The 16,858-nt window shown below is 44.9% G+C and overlaps 11 non-coding genes across 11 annotated transcripts; all 11 read left to right on the plus strand.

Moving 5' to 3' along the window:
• The first annotated feature begins 1,025 nt into the window (after positions 1–1,025).
• trnac-gca (transfer RNA cysteine (anticodon GCA)) lies at positions 1,026–1,097 on the plus strand. The gene has a single exon. It is a non-coding gene; the product is annotated as a tRNA-Cys (tRNA).
• Positions 1,098–2,572: 1,475 nt separating this feature from the next.
• trnac-gca (transfer RNA cysteine (anticodon GCA)) lies at positions 2,573–2,644 on the plus strand. The gene has a single exon. It is a non-coding gene; the product is annotated as a tRNA-Cys (tRNA).
• A 1,476-nt stretch (positions 2,645–4,120) lies between these two features.
• trnac-gca (transfer RNA cysteine (anticodon GCA)) lies at positions 4,121–4,192 on the plus strand. Its single transcript has one exon. It is a non-coding gene; the product is annotated as a tRNA-Cys (tRNA).
• Positions 4,193–5,668: 1,476 nt separating this feature from the next.
• Positions 5,669–5,740, plus strand: trnac-gca (transfer RNA cysteine (anticodon GCA)). The gene has a single exon. It is a non-coding gene; the product is annotated as a tRNA-Cys (tRNA).
• Positions 5,741–7,215: 1,475 nt separating this feature from the next.
• Positions 7,216–7,287, plus strand: trnac-gca (transfer RNA cysteine (anticodon GCA)). Its single transcript has one exon. It is a non-coding gene; the product is annotated as a tRNA-Cys (tRNA).
• Positions 7,288–8,762: 1,475 nt separating this feature from the next.
• On the plus strand, positions 8,763–8,834 carry trnac-gca (transfer RNA cysteine (anticodon GCA)). The gene has a single exon. It is a non-coding gene; the product is annotated as a tRNA-Cys (tRNA).
• Positions 8,835–10,310: 1,476 nt separating this feature from the next.
• trnac-gca (transfer RNA cysteine (anticodon GCA)) lies at positions 10,311–10,382 on the plus strand. Its single transcript has one exon. It is a non-coding gene; the product is annotated as a tRNA-Cys (tRNA).
• Positions 10,383–11,848: 1,466 nt separating this feature from the next.
• trnac-gca (transfer RNA cysteine (anticodon GCA)) lies at positions 11,849–11,920 on the plus strand. The gene has a single exon. It is a non-coding gene; the product is annotated as a tRNA-Cys (tRNA).
• Positions 11,921–13,395: 1,475 nt separating this feature from the next.
• trnac-gca (transfer RNA cysteine (anticodon GCA)) lies at positions 13,396–13,467 on the plus strand. Its single transcript has one exon. It is a non-coding gene; the product is annotated as a tRNA-Cys (tRNA).
• Positions 13,468–14,943: 1,476 nt separating this feature from the next.
• On the plus strand, positions 14,944–15,015 carry trnac-gca (transfer RNA cysteine (anticodon GCA)). The gene has a single exon. It is a non-coding gene; the product is annotated as a tRNA-Cys (tRNA).
• Positions 15,016–16,491: 1,476 nt separating this feature from the next.
• trnac-gca (transfer RNA cysteine (anticodon GCA)) lies at positions 16,492–16,563 on the plus strand. The gene has a single exon. It is a non-coding gene; the product is annotated as a tRNA-Cys (tRNA).
• Positions 16,564–16,858: the final 295 nt, after the last annotated feature.

Here is a 16,858-nt window from a genome sequence, read left to right on the forward strand (position 1 = left end):
CTGAGCCTCAGTGGATGAATAGAGCAAGCAGACTAGGGAAGCATTGTCAGAGCGAAGCAGTGCACCAAGAAAAGTGGGAGATTTATATTGAGTTTGAAAACTTTCCACTGGCAGTGGACGAACCATCTCTTTCTCGCACAGCAGGGTTTTGTCCCCAGACGGGCATTAATCTGAAGCACAGGCCAGCGAGACCTTCCCCCATATGTTAATGACCTCGTGCCGGGAATGAGGCTGTGGGCATGGATTGCGGCATTGTGAGGATTGGGTGAATATCTGGCTCGGCATGAAAGGTGCCCCAATGAAGAAAGGCTGGACCTTGTGCGGAAAGCTCATGGTGATATCTGTTAGTTAATTTGCATTGAAGCTCATGGGACACTTGTTATCTGAGAGGGGCTGGAGCATTTGACTACACCTCAAGAGGTCCCTGGTTTGTATCCATGTTCCCTCTCATGAACTCCTATCCTATCACAATAAATCTAACCTACACATACCTTCCTCTTCACCGTGTCCATAATTATCCTGGATTGATATCGCTTTCAAGGCGAACATTTTGCCTGTGTTGTGTGTTTGGCAGAGCTGTGTAATTAATCGCACTCCCCTTCTGTTTCCCTGTTGATGGATCCCTTTCAGGAATTTCCTATTGAAAGTTACTATTGAATCTGCTTGCATCACACGTGCAGGCAGTGGATTCCAGATCACAAGAGCTCAATTTGTCAGCAAATGTTTTGTGATGTCGCCTCTTGTTCTTTTGTCAATCACCTTAAATTTGTGTCCTCTGGTTACTGATCCTTGTGCAACTGCAAACAATTTTATTTCCAATGTGAAAATCATTGATGATTTTGAAGAGCTGAAAATTTACACTGCATAAATGTTTTTGCCATTTTTGAAAGAAGGTCGAGCGACTTTTTAAAGCAACGATTAGCATGACTTCGTAATTCCTTGAATTCAGCCATTTTTTCATTTACCTTGTGGTTTTCTGCACTATGCAACATTGTATGATGAACACAAGCACATCAGCCTGTGCCTGGGGTATAGCTCAGTGGTAGAGCATTTGACTGCAGATCAAGAGGTCCCTGGTTCAAATCCAGATGCCCCCTCAGAGTCATTCATGTTGTACAACTAATCATTCTGTGCTCCTCAGTGACCGTAAGCACTATTTGCCACAAGTGAATCCTTGTGGTGATGAAGGTCGATTGGAGTTTTGGTGATGGAGGCAGCGAGCAAGTGGTTGCAAACAGCAAGCTCCCACAAACGGCAGTGGGATTAATGAAAACACAATCTGCTTTGCTTGCTGGTTCAGCCCAGGACATCTCAGCTGACCTTCAATTAGTGCCGTGAGATCTTTTATGATCACCTGACAAGGCTGACAAGGCAGGCAAGGCCTCATTTTCACATATCATCTGAAAAATGGCCCCTGCAATAAGGCAGCACTTCCGTCTGTATGAAACTGAAGTCTTAGCCTGGGTTGGGTGCTCACATCTTTAGAGTGGGTGAGCTTGAACCCACAAACTTTTGACTCAGTACTGTGAGTGCTACCACTGAGCCTCAGTGGATGAATAGAGCAAGCAGACTAGGGAAGCATTGTCAGAGCGAAGCAGTGCACCAAGAAAAGTGGGAGATTTATATTGAGTTTGAAAACTTTCCACTGGCAGTGGACGAACCATCTCTTTCTCGCACAGCAGGGTTTTGTCCCCAGACGGGCATTAATCTGAAGCACAGGCCAGCGAGACCTTCCCCCATATGTTAATGACCTCGTGCCGGGAATGAGGCTGTGGGCATGGATTGCGGCATTGTGAGGATTGGGTGAATATCTGGCTCGGCATGAAAGGTGCCCCAATGAAGAAAGGCTGGACCTTGTGCGGAAAGCTCATGGTGATATCTGTTAGTTAATTTGCATTGAAGCTCATGGGACACTTGTTATCTGAGAGGGGCTGGAGCATTTGACTACACCTCAAGAGGTCCCTGGTTTGTATCCATGTTCCCTCTCATGAACTCCTATCCTATCACAATAAATCTAACCTACACATACCTTCCTCTTCACCGTGTCCATAATTATCCTGGATTGATATCGCTTTCAAGGCGAACATTTTGCCCATTTTGCCTGTGTTGTGTGTTTGGCAGAGCTGTGTAATTAATCGCACTCCCCTTCTGTTTCCCTGTTGATGGATCCCTTTCAGGAATTTCCTATTGAAAGTTACTATTGAATCTGCTTGCATCACACGTGCAGGCAGTGGATTCCAGATCACAAGAGCTCAATTTGTCAGCAAATGTTTTGTGATGTCGCCTCTTGTTCTTTTGTCAATCACCTTAAATTTGTGTCCTCTGGTTACTGATCCTTGTGCAACTGCAAACAATTTTATTTCCAATGTGAAAATCATTGATGATTTTGAAGAGCTGAAAATTTACACTGCATAAATGTTTTTGCCATTTTTGAAAGAAGGTCGAGCGACTTTTTAAAGCAACGATTAGCATGACTTCGTAATTCCTTGAATTCAGCCATTTTTTCATTTACCTTGTGGTTTTCTGCACTATGCAACATTGTATGATGAACACAAGCACATCAGCCTGTGCTTGGGGTATAGCTCAGTGGTAGAGCATTTGACTGCAGATCAAGAGGTCCCTGGTTCAAATCCAGATGCCCCCTCAGAGTCATTCATGTTGTACAACTAATCATTCTGTGCTCCTCAGTGACCGTAAGCACTATTTGCCACAAGTGAATCCTTGTGGTGATGAAGGTCGATTGGAGTTTTGGTGATGGAGGCAGCGAGCAAGTGGTTGCAAACAGCAAGCTCCCACAAACGGCAGTGGGATTAATGAAAACACAATCTGCTTTGCTTGCTGGTTCAGCCCAGGACATCTCAGCTGACCTTCAATTAGTGCCGTGAGATCTTTTATGATCACCTGACAAGGCTGACAAGGCAGGCAAGGCCTCATTTTCACATATCATCTGAAAAATGGACCCTGCAATAAGGCAGCACTTCCGTCTGAATGAAACTGAAGTCTTAGCCTGGGTTGGGTGCTCACATCTTTAGAGTGGGTGAGCTTGAACCCACAAACTTTTGACTCAGTACTGTGAGTGCTACCACTGAGCCTCAGTGGATGAATAGAGCAAGCAGACTAGGGAAGCATTGTCAGAGCGAAGCAGTGCACCAAGAAAAGTGGGAGATTTATATTGAGTTTGAAAACTTTCCACTGGCAGTGGACGAACCATCTCTTTCTCGCACAGCAGGGTTTTGTCCCCAGACGGGCATTAATCTGAAGCACAGGCCAGCGAGACCTTCCCCCATATGTTAATGACCTCGTGCCGGGAATGAGGCTGTGGGCATGGATTGCGGCATTGTGAGGATTGGGTGAATATCTGGCTCGGCATGAAAGGTGCCCCAATGAAGAAAGGCTGGACCTTGTGCGGAAAGCTCATGGTGATATCTGTTAGTTAATTTGCATTGAAGCTCATGGGACACTTGTTATCTGAGAGGGGCTGGAGCATTTGACTACACCTCAAGAGGTCCCTGGTTTGTATCCATGTTCCCTCTCATGAACTCCTATCCTATCACAATAAATCTAACCTACACATACCTTCCTCTTCACCGTGTCCATAATTATCCTGGATTGATATCGCTTTCAAGGCGAACATTTTGCCCATTTTGCCTGTGTTGTGTGTTTGGCAGAGCTGTGTAATTAATCGCACTCCCCTTCTGTTTCCCTGTTGATGGATCCCTTTCAGGAATTTCCTATTGAAAGTTACTATTGAATCTGCTTGCATCACACGTGCAGGCAGTGGATTCCAGATCACAAGAGCTCAATTTGTCAGCAAATGTTTTGTGATGTCGCCTCTTGTTCTTTTGTCAATCACCTTAAATTTGTGTCCTCTGGTTACTGATCCTTGTGCAACTGCAAACAATTTTATTTCCAATGTGAAAATCATTGATGATTTTGAAGAGCTGAAAATTTACACTGCATAAATGTTTTTGCCATTTTTGAAAGAAGGTCGAGCGACTTTTTAAAGCAACGATTAGCATGACTTCGTAATTCCTTGAATTCAGCCATTTTTTCATTTACCTTGTGGTTTTCTGCACTATGCAACATTGTATGATGAACACAAGCACATCAGCCTGTGCCTGGGGGTATAGCTCAGTGGTAGAGCATTTGACTGCAGATCAAGAGGTCCCTGGTTCAAATCCAGATGCCCCCTCAGAGTCATTCATGTTGTACAACTAATCATTCTGTGCTCCTCAGTGACCGTAAGCACTATTTGCCACAAGTGAATCCTTGTGGTGATGAAGGTCGATTGGAGTTTTGGTGATGGAGGCAGCGAGCAAGTGGTTGCAAACAGCAAGCTCCCACAAACGGCAGTGGGATTAATGAAAACACAATCTGCTTTGCTTGCTGGTTCAGCCCAGGTCATCTCAGCTGACCTTCAATTAGTGCCGTGAGATCTTTTATGATCACCTGACAAGGCTGACAAGGCAGGCAAGGCCTCATTTTCACATATCATCTGAAAAATGGCCCCTGCAATAAGGCAGCACTTCCGTCTGTATGAAACTGAAGTCTTAGCCTGGGTTGGGTGCTCACATCTTTAGAGTGGGTGAGCTTGAACCCACAAACTTTTGACTCAGTACTGTGAGTGCTACCACTGAGCCTCAGTGGATGAATAGAGCAAGCAGACTAGGGAAGCATTGTCAGAGCGAAGCAGTGCACCAAGAAAAGTGGGAGATTTATATTGAGTTTGAAAACTTTCCACTGGCAGTGGACGAACCATCTCTTTCTCGCACAGCAGGGTTTTGTCCCCAGACGGGCATTAATCTGAAGCACAGGCCAGCGAGACCTTCCCCCATATGTTAATGACCTCGTGCCGGGAATGAGGCTGTGGGCATGGATTGCGGCATTGTGAGGATTGGGTGAATATCTGGCTCGGCATGAAAGGTGCCCCAATGAAGAAAGGCTGGACCTTGTGCGGAAAGCTCATGGTGATATCTGTTAGTTAATTTGCATTGAAGCTCATGGGACACTTGTTATCTGAGAGGGGCTGGAGCATTTGACTACACCTCAAGAGGTCCCTGGTTTGTATCCATGTTCCCTCTCATGAACTCCTATCCTATCACAATAAATCTAACCTACACATACCTTCCTCTTCACCGTGTCCATAATTATCCTGGATTGATATCGCTTTCAAGGCGAACATTTTGCCCATTTTGCCTGTGTTGTGTGTTTGGCAGAGCTGTGTAATTAATCGCACTCCCCTTCTGTTTCCCTGTTGATGGATCCCTTTCAGGAATTTCCTATTGAAAGTTACTATTGAATCTGCTTGCATCACACGTGCAGGCAGTGGATTCCAGATCACAAGAGCTCAATTTGTCAGCAAATGTTTTGTGATGTCGCCTCTTGTTCTTTTGTCAATCACCTTAAATTTGTGTCCTCTGGTTACTGATCCTTGTGCAACTGCAAACAATTTTATTTCCAATGTGAAAATCATTGATGATTTTGAAGAGCTGAAAATTTACACTGCATAAATGTTTTTGCCATTTTTGAAAGAAGGTCGAGCGACTTTTTAAAGCAACGATTAGCATGACTTCGTAATTCCTTGAATTCAGCCATTTTTTCATTTACCTTGTGGTTTTCTGCACTATGCAACATTGTATGATGAACACAAGAACATCAGCCTGTGCCTGGGGGTATAGCTCAGTGGTAGAGCATTTGACTGCAGATCAAGAGGTCCCTGGTTCAAATCCAGATGCCCCCTCAGAGTCATTCATGTTGCACAACTAATCATTCTGTGCACCTCAGTGAGCATAAGCACTATTTGCCACAAGTGAATCCTTGTGGTGATGAAGGTCGATTGGAGTTTTGGTGATGGAGGCAGCGAGCAAGTGGTTGCAAACAGCAAGCTCCCACAAACGGCAGTGGGATTAATGAAAACACAATCTGCTTTGCTTGCTGGTTCAGCCCAGGACATCTCAGCTGACCTTCAATTAGTGCCGTGAGATCTTTTATGATCACCTGACAAGGCTGACAAGGCAGGCAAGGCCTCATTTTCACATATCATCTGAAAAATGGCCCCTGCAATAAGGCAGCACTTCCGTCTGTATGAAACTGAAGTCTTAGCCTGGGTTGGGTGCTCACATCTTTAGAGTGGGTGAGCTTGAACCCACAAACTTTTGACTCAGTACTGTGAGTGCTACCACTGAGCCTCAGTGGATGAATAGAGCAAGCAGACTAGGGAAGCATTGTCAGAGCGAAGCAGTGCACCAAGAAAAGTGGGAGATTTATATTGAGTTTGAAAACTTTCCACTGGCAGTGGACGAACCATCTCTTTCTCGCACAGCAGGGTTTTGTCCCCAGACGGGCATTAATCTGAAGCACAGGCCAGCGAGACCTTCCCCCATATGTTAATGACCTCGTGCCGGGAATGAGGCTGTGGGCATGGATTGCGGCATTGTGAGGATTGGGTGAATATCTGGCTCGGCATGAAAGGTGCCCCAATGAAGAAAGGCTGGACCTTGTGCGGAAAGCTCATGGTGATATCTGTTAGTTAATTTGCATTGAAGCTCATGGGACACTTGTTATCTGAGAGGGGCTGGAGCATTTGACTACACCTCAAGAGGTCCCTGGTTTGTATCCATGTTCCCTCTCATGAACTCCTATCCTATCACAATAAATCTAACCTACACATACCTTCCTCTTCACCGTGTCCATAATTATCCTGGATTGATATCGCTTTCAAGGCGAACATTTTGCCCATTTTGCCTGTGTTGTGTGTTTGGCAGAGCTGTGTAATTAATCGCACTCCCCTTCTGTTTCCCTGTTGATGGATCCCTTTCAGGAATTTCCTATTGAAAGTTACTATTGAATCTGCTTGCATCACACGTGCAGGCAGTGGATTCCAGATCACAAGAGCTCAATTTGTCAGCAAATGTTTTGTGATGTCGCCTCTTGTTCTTTTGTCAATCACCTTAAATTTGTGTCCTCTGGTTACTGATCCTTGTGCAACTGCAAACAATTTTATTTCCAATGTGAAAATCATTGATGATTTTGAAGAGCTGAAAATTTACACTGCATAAATGTTTTTGCCATTTTTGAAAGAAGGTCGAGCGACTTTTTAAAGCAACGATTAGCATGACTTCGTAATTCCTTGAATTCAGCCATTTTTTCATTTACCTTGTGGTTTTCTGCACTATGCAACATTGTATGATGAACACAAGCACATCAGCCTGTGCCTGGGGTATAGCTCAGTGGTAGAGCATTTGACTGCAGATCAAGAGGTCCCTGGTTCAAATCCAGATGCCCCCTCAGAGTCATTCATGTTGTACAACTAATCATTCTGTGCTCCTCAGTGACCGTAAGCACTATTTGCCACAAGTGAATCCTTGTGGTGATGAAGGTCGATTGGAGTTTTGGTGATGGAGGCAGCGAGCAAGTGGTTGCAAACAGCAAGCTCCCACAAACGGCAGTGGGATTAATGAAAACACAATCTGCTTTGCTTGCTGGTTCAGCCCAGGACATCTCAGCTGACCTTCAATTAGTGCCGTGAGATCTTTTATGATCACCTGACAAGGCTGACAAGGCAGGCAAGGCCTCATTTTCACATATCATCTGAAAAATGGCCCCTGCAATAAGGCAGCACTTCCGTCTGTATGAAACTGAAGTCTTAGCCTGGGTTGGGTGCTCACATCTTTAGAGTGGGTGAGCTTGAACCCACAAACTTTTGACTCAGTACTGTGAGTGCTACCACTGAGCCTCAGTGGATGAATAGAGCAAGCAGACTAGGGAAGCATTGTCAGAGCGAAGCAGTGCACCAAGAAAAGTGGGAGATTTATATTGAGTTTGAAAACTTTCCACTGGCAGTGGACGAACCATCTCTTTCTCGCACAGCAGGGTTTTGTCCCCAGACGGGCATTAATCTGAAGCACAGGCCAGCGAGACCTTCCCCCATATGTTAATGACCTCGTGCCGGGAATGAGGCTGTGGGCATGGATTGCGGCATTGTGAGGATTGGGTGAATATCTGGCTCGGCATGAAAGGTGCCCCAATGAAGAAAGGCTGGACCTTGTGCGGAAAGCTCATGGTGATATCTGTTAGTTAATTTGCATTGAAGCTCATGGGACACTTGTTATCTGAGAGGGGCTGGAGCATTTGACTACACCTCAAGAGGTCCCTGGTTTGTATCCATGTTCCCTCTCATGAACTCCTATCCTATCACAATAAATCTAACCTACACATACCTTCCTCTTCACCGTGTCCATAATTATCCTGGATTGATATCGCTTTCAAGGCGAACATTTTGCCCATTTTGCCTGTGTTGTGTGTTTGGCAGAGCTGTGTAATTAATCGCACTCCCCTTCTGTTTCCCTGTTGATGGATCCCTTTCAGGAATTTCCTATTGAAAGTTACTATTGAATCTGCTTGCATCACACGTGCAGGCAGTGGATTCCAGATCACAAGAGCTCAATTTGTCAGCAAATGTTTTGTGATGTCGCCTCTTGTTCTTTTGTCAATCACCTTAAATTTGTGTCCTCTGGTTACTGATCCTTGTGCAACTGCAAACAATTTTATTTCCAATGTGAAAATCATTGATGATTTTGAAGAGCTGAAAATTTACACTGCATAAATGTTTTTGCCATTTTTGAAAGAAGGTCGAGCGACTTTTTAAAGCAACGATTAGCATGACTTCGTAATTCCTTGAATTCAGCCATTTTTTCATTTACCTTGTGGTTTTCTGCACTATGCAACATTGTATGATGAACACAAGCACATCAGCCTGTGCCTGGGGTATAGCTCAGTGGTAGAGCATTTGACTGCAGATCAAGAGGTCCCTGGTTCAAATCCAGATGCCCCCTCAGAGTCATTCATGTTGTACAACTAATCATTCTGTGCTCCTCAGTGACCGTAAGCACTATTTGCCACAAGTGAATCCTTGTGGTGATGAAGGTCGATTGGAGTTTTGGTGATGGAGGCAGCGAGCAAGTGGTTGCAAACAGCAAGCTCCCACAAACGGCAGTGGGATTAATGAAAACACAATCTGCTTTGCTTGCTGGTTCAGCCCAGGACATCTCAGCTGACCTTCAATTAGTGCCGTGAGATCTTTTATGATCACCTGACAAGGCTGACAAGGCAGGCAAGGCCTCATTTTCACATATCATCTGAAAAATGGCCCCTGCAATAAGGCAGCACTTCCGTCTGTATGAAACTGAAGTCTTAGCCTGGGTTGGGTGCTCACATCTTTAGAGTGGGTGAGCTTGAACCCACAAACTTTTGACTCAGTACTGTGAGTGCTACCACTGAGCCTCAGTGGATGAATAGAGCAAGCAGACTAGGGAAGCATTGTCAGAGCGAAGCAGTGCACCAAGAAAAGTGGGAGATTTATATTGAGTTTGAAAACTTTCCACTGGCAGTGGACGAACCATCTCTTTCTCGCACAGCAGGGTTTTGTCCCCAGACGGGCATTAATCTGAAGCACAGGCCAGCGAGACCTTCCCCCATATGTTAATGACCTCGTGCCGGGAATGAGGCTGTGGGCATGGATTGCGGCATTGTGAGGATTGGGTGAATATCTGGCTCGGCATGAAAGGTGCCCCAATGAAGAAAGGCTGGACCTTGTGCGGAAAGCTCATGGTGATATCTGTTAGTTAATTTGCATTGAAGCTCATGGGACACTTGTTATCTGAGAGGGGCTGGAGCATTTGACTACACCTCAAGAGGTCCCTGGTTTGTATCCATGTTCCCTCTCATGAACTCCTATCCTATCACAATAAATCTAACCTACACATACCTTCCTCTTCACCGTGTCCATAATTATCCTGGATTGATATCGCTTTCAAGGCGAACATTTTGCCCATTTTGCCTGTGTTGTGTGTTTGGCAGAGCTGTGTAATTAATCGCACTCCCCTTCTGTTTCCCTGTTGATGGATCCCTTTCAGGAATTTCCTATTGAAAGTTACTATTGAATCTGCTTGCATCACACGTGCAGGCAGTGGATTCCAGATCACAAGAGCTCAATTTGTCAGCAAATGTTTTGTGATGTCGCCTCTTGTTCTTTTGTCAATCACCTTAAATTTGTGTCCTCTGGTTACTGATCCTTGTGCAACTGCAAACAATTTTATTTCCAATGTGAAAATCATTGATGATTTTGAAGAGCTGAAAATTTACACTGCATAAATGTTTTTGCCATTTTTGAAAGAAGGTCGAGCGACTTTTTAAAGCAACGATTAGCATGACTTCGTAATTCCTTGAATTCAGCCATTTTTTCATTTACCTTGTGGTTTTCTGCACTATGCAACATTGTATGATGAACACAAGCACATCAGCCTGTGCCTGGGGGTATAGCTCAGTGGTAGAGCATTTGACTGCAGATCAAGAGGTCCCTGGTTCAAATCCAGATGCCCCCTCAGAGTCATTCATGTTGTACAACTAATCATTCTGTGCTCCTCAGTGACCGTAAGCACTATTTGCCACAAGTGAATCCTTGTGGTGATGAAGGTCGATTGGAGTTTTGGTGATGGAGGCAGCGAGCAAGTGGTTGCAAACAGCAAGCTCCCACAAACGGCAGTGGGATTAATGAAAACACAATCTGCTTTGCTTGCTGGTTCAGCCCAGGACATCTCAGCTGACCTTCAATTAGTGCCGTGAGATCTTTTATGATCACCTGACAAGGCTGACAAGGCAGGCAAGGCCTCATTTTCACATATCATCTGAAAAATGGCCCCTGCAATAAGGCAGCACTTCCGTCTGTATGAAACTGAAGTCTTAGCCTGGGTTGGGTGCTCACATCTTTAGAGTGGGTGAGCTTGAACCCACAAACTTTTGACTCAGTACTGTGAGTGCTACCACTGAGCCTCAGTGGATGAATAGAGCAAGCAGACTAGGGAAGCATTGTCAGAGCGAAGCAGTGCACCAAGAAAAGTGGGAGATTTATATTGAGTTTGAAAACTTTCCACTGGCAGTGGACGAACCATCTCTTTCTCGCACAGCAGGGTTTTGTCCCCAGACGGGCATTAATCTGAAGCACAGGCCAGCGAGACCTTCCCCCATATGTTAATGACCTCGTGCCGGGAATGAGGCTGTGGGCATGGATTGCGGCATTGTGAGGATTGGGTGAATATCTGGCTCGGCATGAAAGGTGCCCCAATGAAGAAAGGCTGGACCTTGTGCGGAAAGCTCATGGTGATATCTGTTAGTTAATTTGCATTGAAGCTCATGGGACACTTGTTATCTGAGAGGGGCTGGAGCATTTGACTACACCTCAAGAGGTCCCTGGTTTGTATCCATGTTCCCTCTCATGAACTCCTATCCTATCACAATAAATCTAACCTACACATACCTTCCTCTTCACCGTGTCCATAATTATCCTGGATTGATATCGCTTTCAAGGCGAACATTTTGCCTGTGTTGTGTGTTTGGCAGAGCTGTGTAATTAATCGCACTCCCCTTCTGTTTCCCTGTTGATGGATCCCTTTCAGGAATTTCCTATTGAAAGTTACTATTGAATCTGCTTGCATCACACGTGCAGGCAGTGGATTCCAGATCACAAGAGCTCAATTTGTCAGCAAATGTTTTGTGATGTCGCCTCTTGTTCTTTTGTCAATCACCTTAAATTTGTGTCCTCTGGTTACTGATCCTTGTGCAACTGCAAACAATTTTATTTCCAATGTGAAAATCATTGATGATTTTGAAGAGCTGAAAATTTACACTGCATAAATGTTTTTGCCATTTTTGAAAGAAGGTCGAGCGACTTTTTAAAGCAACGATTAGCATGACTTCGTAATTCCTTGAATTCAGCCATTTTTTCATTTACCTTGTGGTTTTCTGCACTATGCAACATTGTATGATGAACACAAGCACATCAGCCTGTGCCTGGGGTATAGCTCAGTGGTAGAGCATTTGACTGCAGATCAAGAGGTCCCTGGTTCAAATCCAGATGCCCCCTCAGAGTCATTCATGTTGTACAACTAATCATTCTGTGCTCCTCAGTGACCGTAAGCACTATTTGCCACAAGTGAATCCTTGTGGTGATGAAGGTCGATTGGAGTTTTGGTGATGGAGGCAGCGAGCAAGTGGTTGCAAACAGCAAGCTCCCACAAACGGCAGTGGGATTAATGAAAACACAATCTGCTTTGCTTGCTGGTTCAGCCCAGGACATCTCAGCTGACCTTCAATTAGTGCCGTGAGATCTTTTATGATCACCTGACAAGGCTGACAAGGCAGGCAAGGCCTCATTTTCACATATCATCTGAAAAATGGCCCCTGCAATAAGGCAGCACTTCCGTCTGTATGAAACTGAAGTCTTAGCCTGGGTTGGGTGCTCACATCTTTAGAGTGGGTGAGCTTGAACCCACAAACTTTTGACTCAGTACTGTGAGTGCTACCACTGAGCCTCAGTGGATGAATAGAGCAAGCAGACTAGGGAAGCATTGTCAGAGCGAAGCAGTGCACCAAGAAAAGTGGGAGATTTATATTGAGTTTGAAAACTTTCCACTGGCAGTGGACGAACCATCTCTTTCTCGCACAGCAGGGTTTTGTCCCCAGACGGGCATTAATCTGAAGCACAGGCCAGCGAGACCTTCCCCCATATGTTAATGACCTCGTGCCGGGAATGAGGCTGTGGGCATGGATTGCGGCATTGTGAGGATTGGGTGAATATCTGGCTCGGCATGAAAGGTGCCCCAATGAAGAAAGGCTGGACCTTGTGCGGAAAGCTCATGGTGATATCTGTTAGTTAATTTGCATTGAAGCTCATGGGACACTTGTTATCTGAGAGGGGCTGGAGCATTTGACTACACCTCAAGAGGTCCCTGGTTTGTATCCATGTTCCCTCTCATGAACTCCTATCCTATCACAATAAATCTAACCTACACATACCTTCCTCTTCACCGTGTCCATAATTATCCTGGATTGATATCGCTTTCAAGGCGAACATTTTGCCCATTTTGCCTGTGTTGTGTGTTTGGCAGAGCTGTGTAATTAATCGCACTCCCCTTCTGTTTCCCTGTTGATGGATCCCTTTCAGGAATTTCCTATTGAAAGTTACTATTGAATCTGCTTGCATCACACGTGCAGGCAGTGGATTCCAGATCACAAGAGCTCAATTTGTCAGCAAATGTTTTGTGATGTCGCCTCTTGTTCTTTTGTCAATCACCTTAAATTTGTGTCCTCTGGTTACTGATCCTTGTGCAACTGCAAACAATTTTATTTCCAATGTGAAAATCATTGATGATTTTGAAGAGCTGAAAATTTACACTGCATAAATGTTTTTGCCATTTTTGAAAGAAGGTCGAGCGACTTTTTAAAGCAACGATTAGCATGACTTCGTAATTCCTTGAATTCAGCCATTTTTTCATTTACCTTGTGGTTTTCTGCACTATGCAACATTGTATGATGAACACAAGCACATCAGCCTGTGCTTGGGGTATAGCTCAGTGGTAGAGCATTTGACTGCAGATCAAGAGGTCCCTGGTTCAAATCCAGATGCCCCCTCAGAGTCATTCATGTTGTACAACTAATCATTCTGTGCTCCTCAGTGACCGTAAGCACTATTTGCCACAAGTGAATCCTTGTGGTGATGAAGGTCGATTGGAGTTTTGGTGATGGAGGCAGCGAGCAAGTGGTTGCAAACAGCAAGCTCCCACAAACGGCAGTGGGATTAATGAAAACACAATCTGCTTTGCTTGCTGGTTCAGCCCAGGACATCTCAGCTGACCTTCAATTAGTGCCGTGAGATCTTTTATGATCACCTGACAAGGCTGACAAGGCAGGCAAGGCCTCATTTTCACATATCATCTGAAAAATGGACCCTGCAATAAGGCAGCACTTCCGTCTGAATGAAACTGAAGTCTTAGCCTGGGTTGGGTGCTCACATCTTTAGAGTGGGTGAGCTTGAACCCACAAACTTTTGACTCAGTACTGTGAGTGCTACCACTGAGCCTCAGTGGATGAATAGAGCAAGCAGACTAGGGAAGCATTGTCAGAGCGAAGCAGTGCACCAAGAAAAGTGGGAGATTTATATTGAGTTTGAAAACTTTCCACTGGCAGTGGACGAACCATCTCTTTCTCGCACAGCAGGGTTTTGTCCCCAGACGGGCATTAATCTGAAGCACAGGCCAGCGAGACCTTCCCCCATATGTTAATGACCTCGTGCCGGGAATGAGGCTGTGGGCATGGATTGCGGCATTGTGAGGATTGGGTGAATATCTGGCTCGGCATGAAAGGTGCCCCAATGAAGAAAGGCTGGACCTTGTGCGGAAAGCTCATGGTGATATCTGTTAGTTAATTTGCATTGAAGCTCATGGGACACTTGTTATCTGAGAGGGGCTGGAGCATTTGACTACACCTCAAGAGGTCCCTGGTTTGTATCCATGTTCCCTCTCATGAACTCCTATCCTATCACAATAAATCTAACCTACACATACCTTCCTCTTCACCGTGTCCATAATTATCCTGGATTGATATCGCTTTCAAGGCGAACATTTTGCCCATTTTGCCTGTGTTGTGTGTTTGGCAGAGCTGTGTAATTAATCGCACTCCCCTTCTGTTTCCCTGTTGATGGATCCCTTTCAGGAATTTCCTATTGAAAGTTACTATTGAATCTGCTTGCATCACACGTGCAGGCAGTGGATTCCAGATCACAAGAGCTCAATTTGTCAGCAAATGTTTTGTGATGTCGCCTCTTGTTCTTTTGTCAATCACCTTAAATTTGTGTCCTCTGGTTACTGATCCTTGTGCAACTGCAAACAATTTTATTTCCAATGTGAAAATCATTGATGATTTTGAAGAGCTGAAAATTTACACTGCATAAATGTTTTTGCCATTTTTGAAAGAAGGTCGAGCGACTTTTTAAAGCAACGATTAGCATGACTTCGTAATTCCTTGAATTCAGCCATTTTTTCATTTACCTTGTGGTTTTCTGCACTATGCAACATTGTATGATGAACACAAGCACATCAGCCTGTGCCTGGGGGTATAGCTCAGTGGTAGAGCATTTGACTGCAGATCAAGAGGTCCCTGGTTCAAATCCAGATGCCCCCTCAGAGTCATTCATGTTGTACAACTAATCATTCTGTGCTCCTCAGTGACCGTAAGCACTATTTGCCACAAGTGAATCCTTGTGGTGATGAAGGTCGATTGGAGTTTTGGTGATGGAGGCAGCGAGCAAGTGGTTGCAAACAGCAAGCTCCCACAAACGGCAGTGGGATTAATGAAAACACAATCTGCTTTGCTTGCTGGTTCAGCCCAGGTCATCTCAGCTGACCTTCAATTAGTGCCGTGAGATCTTTTATGATCACCTGACAAGGCTGACAAGGCAGGCAAGGCCTCATTTTCACATATCATCTGAAAAATGGCCCCTGCAATAAGGCAGCACTTCCGTCTGTATGAAACTGAAGTCTTAGCCTGGGTTGGGTGCTCACATCTTTAGAGTGGGTGAGCTTGAACCCACAAACTTTTGACTCAGTACTGTGAGTGCTACCACTGAGCCTCAGTGGATGAATAGAGCAAGCAGACTAGGGAAGCATTGTCAGAGCGAAGCAGTGCACCAAGAAAAGTGGGAGATTTATATTGAGTTTGAAAACTTTCCACTGGCAGTGGACGAACCATCTCTTTCTCGCACAGCAGGGTTTTGTCCCCAGACGGGCATTAATCTGAAGCACAGGCCAGCGAGACCTTCCCCCATATGTTAATGACCTCGTGCCGGGAATGAGGCTGTGGGCATGGATTGCGGCATTGTGAGGATTGGGTGAATATCTGGCTCGGCATGAAAGGTGCCCCAATGAAGAAAGGCTGGACCTTGTGCGGAAAGCTCATGGTGATATCTGTTAGTTAATTTGCATTGAAGCTCATGGGACACTTGTTATCTGAGAGGGGCTGGAGCATTTGACTACACCTCAAGAGGTCCCTGGTTTGTATCCATGTTCCCTCTCATGAACTCCTATCCTATCACAATAAATCTAACCTACACATACCTTCCTCTTCACCGTGTCCATAATTATCCTGGATTGATATCGCTTTCAAGGCGAACATTTTGCCCATTTTGCCTGTGTTGTGTGTTTGGCAGAGCTGTGTAATTAATCGCACTCCCCTTCTGTTTCCCTGTTGATGGATCCCTTTCAGGAATTTCCTATTGAAAGTTACTATTGAATCTGCTTGCATCACACGTGCAGGCAGTGGATTCCAGATCACAAGAGCTCAATTTGTCAGCAAATGTTTTGTGATGTCGCCTCTTGTTCTTTTGTCAATCACCTTAAATTTGTGTCCTCTGGTTACTGATCCTTGTGCAACTGCAAACAATTTTATTTCCAATGTGAAAATCATTGATGATTTTGAAGAGCTGAAAATTTACACTGCATAAATGTTTTTGCCATTTTTGAAAGAAGGTCGAGCGACTTTTTAAAGCAACGATTAGCATGACTTCGTAATTCCTTGAATTCAGCCATTTTTTCATTTACCTTGTGGTTTTCTGCACTATGCAACATTGTATGATGAACACAAGAACATCAGCCTGTGCCTGGGGGTATAGCTCAGTGGTAGAGCATTTGACTGCAGATCAAGAGGTCCCTGGTTCAAATCCAGATGCCCCCTCAGAGTCATTCATGTTGCACAACTAATCATTCTGTGCACCTCAGTGAGCATAAGCACTATTTGCCACAAGTGAATCCTTGTGGTGATGAAGGTCGATTGGAGTTTTGGTGATGGAGGCAGCGAGCAAGTGGTTGCAAACAGCAAGCTCCCACAAACGGCAGTGGGATTAATGAAAACACAATCTGCTTTGCTTGCTGGTTCAGCCCAGGACATCTCAGCTGACCTTCAATTAGTGCCGTGAGATCTTTTATGATCACCTGACAAGGCTGACAAGGCAGGCAAGGCCTCATTTTCA

The sequence above is a fragment of the Pristiophorus japonicus genome, chromosome 21, assembly GCF_044704955.1.
Source record: "Pristiophorus japonicus isolate sPriJap1 chromosome 21, sPriJap1.hap1, whole genome shotgun sequence".
Classification (NCBI taxonomy): Eukaryota; Metazoa; Chordata; class Chondrichthyes; family Pristiophoridae; genus Pristiophorus; species Pristiophorus japonicus.